A 4,371-nucleotide genomic window follows, 5' to 3' on the forward strand; every position below is an offset into this window, starting at 1 on the left:
GATGATGTTTCTATAATAGATACGTTGTCTTTTCATTTCGACACGTTTGCAAGCAGTGATGCTAGCGTAAACTATCTTTGGGACCGCTTAAAAAGTATTATTATGGAATGCATGGATCGTTTTGTGCCACGTATTGTCAAGAAACCAAAAAAGAGAAACCCCTGGATAACTCGGCCTACACTACAGCTCAAAAGAAAACTTAAAAGATTAAAGAAGAAGGGCTCTTCAACAAATGCTCAAAAGCAAGAAATATCTCTTTTAACCGTTAAACTTCAAAATGAAGTTTCGAAGGATAAACAAAACTACCATAGTGTATTACTACCACGCTTTATCTCGACATCCCCAGAAAAATTCTGGAGATTGATTTCCCCTTCGTCTCGTTCTTCCACGGCTTTTGAAGTTGATGGTTCCATTACTCACGACAGCTCAAAGATCGCGAACGCATTCAATGCTCAATTTCAATCTGTTTTCACCAAAGATAACAATTTATTGCCAGATTTCAGTCTTTCTCTTCCGCCAGTACCAGACATTGTCATTAGCGAAACGGGAATACTGAACTTGCTGTTAAATATAGATATAAAAAAATCATGTGGTCCCGATGACATCCCTAACGAATTTTTAAAACGGTATGCGGAGTGGATGGCAAAGTACCTTCATGTATTGTTTTCGAAATCATTGCAGGAGGGCGAGGTTCCTCTAGATTGGAAAATAGCTAAGATTACACCGCTACACAAAAACGGGAGCAATTCTACGGTTAAAAATTACCGCCCCATATCGCTTATTTCGACAGCTTGCAAACTAATGGAACATGCAATACATAAACACATCTCAGTATTTCTCGAAGAACAAAACTTCTTCACCAAGGGACAACATGGTTTTCGCAAAGGCTTCTCTACACAAACTCAATTAGTAGAAACTATACACGATTTTGCGACATCTATTAATAATGGTAATCAAACTGACGCTATTTTTCTAGACTTTCGCAAAGCTTTCGATACGGTTTCTCATAATAAACTGCTTTATAAATTAAATTTGGTACTTCAAAACCCTAAGCTAATATCCTGGATTTCATCATACATAACTGGTCGTCTACAAATGGTTTCTTTTAATCAACATTGCTCGGGTAGAGTTTCTGTATCATCTGGTGTCCCGCAGGGTTCGGTACTCGGACCACTTTTTTTCCTCATTTTCATAAATGATATAGTTGACGGCATCCCTGTAAAAATTAAACTTTACGCCGATGACTGCATCCTGTACTGCGAAGTTAAAAACTCGAATGATCAGCTACTCCTAAATCAAGCTTTTGAGAAGGTTATGTCATGGTGTGAAAGTTGGCAGATGTGTCTTAATCTTGAAAAAACAGTAGCAATGAAAATTACTCGCAAAAAAACGCCCTTAACTTACTATTACGGCTACAAAAACAATTACCTCAGTGAGGTAACCGAGTACAAATACTTAGGCCTTTTAATAACAAGTGACCTTCGGTGGAATAAACACATCGACCAAGTCATAGCTCACACACAACGTAAACTATTTTTTCTCCGCAGAGCACTGAAACTATCCACCCCCACTGTACGTCTCCTTGCGTATAAATCCGTTATTCTGCCCGGGTTAGACTACGCTGCAATTATCTGGGACCCATATACCAAAACAAATATTGATAAACTGGAATCCATTCAGAAAAGAGCAGTACGATTTATATATAATCGCTATGACCGTACATCAGTAACAGATCTGTTAACCAGAGCTAAGCTTCAACCTCTATCCACTAGAAACCGTCATTCACGTTTGAAGTTTCTTTACCAAATATTAATGGGGCATGTTAAGGTCGATACATATTCTGTTATGCCACTCACCTCTAGATACAGCACAAGACTACGGCATGATAGAACACTAACACCACATCAAACGCGAAATAATGCATTTAAATATTCTTTTTTCCCCAGAACGGTGAATGATTGGAATTTATTAACAAATGAGCAAGTGTTACAGTCTTCATTGGCAAGTTTTACTTCTAGTCTGTGTTCATGAACCTGGATCTCATTTATATTTCGTATATATGCACACATGCGTACTTAGTAAGAGTGCACATTTATTCTTGAAGGTCTATGCATGTATTTGTGTTTCATTTCGTTATTGCTATATTATTTACCTACACTCGGTATTTTGTTCTTGTGTGCACGTAATTGTATTGAGGATTGCTATATATGTATTGGTATGCATGCGTACGTGTATTGTTCAGATGTGTAACCGCGTTTCATTTTTTTTTGATAGGTCACTTTCTGTTTTATGTCATACGAATTATGTGACCTGGTTACGCCTACCACTTGTTCCACACATTTCGTAGTACCAGATCATGCATTGTTCATCTTCCCACCCTACCAAAGTCCCGACTAGGGATTGTAGTATTTATAAATAAAAATAAATTACGACGGTTTCATGCGCTTTCACATTAGATATCGCAGTTCCCGACTTGTAATGGTGAAAAACACAGCTTCTCACTAAGTGACATTGTTTAATGCGGTTTTAGCGCGGTTCATATCTTAACCTAACCTAACCTTACCTAACCCAACCTAACCTAACCTAACCTAACCAAACCTTACCTAACATACCCCAACCTAACCTAACCTAACCTAACCTAACGTAACCTAACCTAACCTAACCTAACCTAACCTAACCTAACCAAACCTAACCTAACCTAACGACGTTTGCAAGCGCTTTCACATTAGATATCGCAGTTCCCGACTTGTAATGGTGAAAAACACTGCATCTCACTAAGTGACATTGTTTAATGCGGTTTTTCGACGGTTCATATCTTAACCTAACCTAACATTCGCACTTGTATTAAAAAACGCTCTATTACACTGTTTCGTTCACAATTAGGATATTTGCATAACCTCACAGTTTTTCACCAACTTATTGCAGTACAGAACGCTGTATCTCGCTAAATGACATCGTTCTTTAAGGTTTCACGATGCTTGGATGCGCTTTAACGAGAATATCACAACATAGCAGTTTCGCACTTGTAACGGTACAACACGCAGTATTTGGCTTGTTCATGCCGTTTTGTGTGCTTTCACAACATTTCACCTATCGCAGTTTCGTACTCGCAATAAAACAACACTATCTCGTTAGATGACGTTGTTTTTGGTAGTTGCACGACGCTACCTAGCTTAAACTAACATAACTCAACCTAACATAACCTTCGCACTTCTATCGTTAGAAAACGTTTTACTCGCTACTTTACATTGCTTTCTACAACATTATGACGGTTTCAAGCGCTTTCACATTAGATATCACAGTTCCCAACTTGTAAAGGTGAAAAACACTGCATCTCACTAAGTGACATTGTTTAATGCGGTTTTACGACGGTTCATACCTTAACCTAACGTAACCTAACCTAACCTAACCTAACCTCACCTTACCTAACCTAACCTAACCTAACCCAACCCAACCCAACCTAACCTAACCTAACCTAACCTAAACTAACCTAACCCAACCTAACCTAACCTAACCTAACCTAACCCAACCTAACCCAACCCAACCCAACCTAACCTAACCTAAGCTAACCTAACCTAAGCTAACCAAACCTAACCTAACCTAACTTAACCTAACCTAACGTAACCTAACCTAACCTAACCTATTCTAACGTAACCTAACCTTACCTGACCTAACCTAACCTAACGTAACCTAACCTAACCTAACATAACCTAACCTAACCTAACCTAACCTAAAGTAACCTAACCTAACCTAACCCAACCTAACCCAACCCAACCCAACCCAACCCAACAACACCCAACCCAACCTAACCTAACCTAACCTAACCAAATTATCCTTACCTAACCTAACCTAACCTAACGTAACCTAACCTAACCTAACCTAACGTAACCTAACCTAACCTAACGTAACCTAACCTAACCTAACCTAACCTAACCCAACCTAACCTAACCTAACCTAACCAAACCCAACTCAACCCAACCTAACCTAATCTAACCTAACCTAACCTAACCTAACCAAACCTAACCTAACCTAACCTAACCTAACCTAACCTAACGACGGTTGCAAGCGCTTTCACTATAAATATCGCAGTTCCCCACTTTTAATGGTGAAAAACACTGCATCTCAGTAATTGACATTGTTTAATGCGGTTTTACGACGGTTCATATCTTAACCTAACCTAACATTCGCACTTGTATCTAAAAACGCTCTATTACACTGTTTCGTTCACAATTACGATATTTGCTAGACCTCACAGTTTCTCACCAACTTATTACAGTACAGAACGCTGTATCTCGCTAAACGACATCGTTCTTTAAGGTTTCACGATACTTGCATGCGCTTTACCGAGAATGTCACAACATAGCAGTTTCG

This window comes from Rhipicephalus microplus, unplaced genomic scaffold (genome assembly GCF_043290135.1).
Source record: "Rhipicephalus microplus isolate Deutch F79 unplaced genomic scaffold, USDA_Rmic scaffold_54, whole genome shotgun sequence".
Taxonomy (NCBI): domain Eukaryota; kingdom Metazoa; phylum Arthropoda; class Arachnida; order Ixodida; family Ixodidae; genus Rhipicephalus; species Rhipicephalus microplus.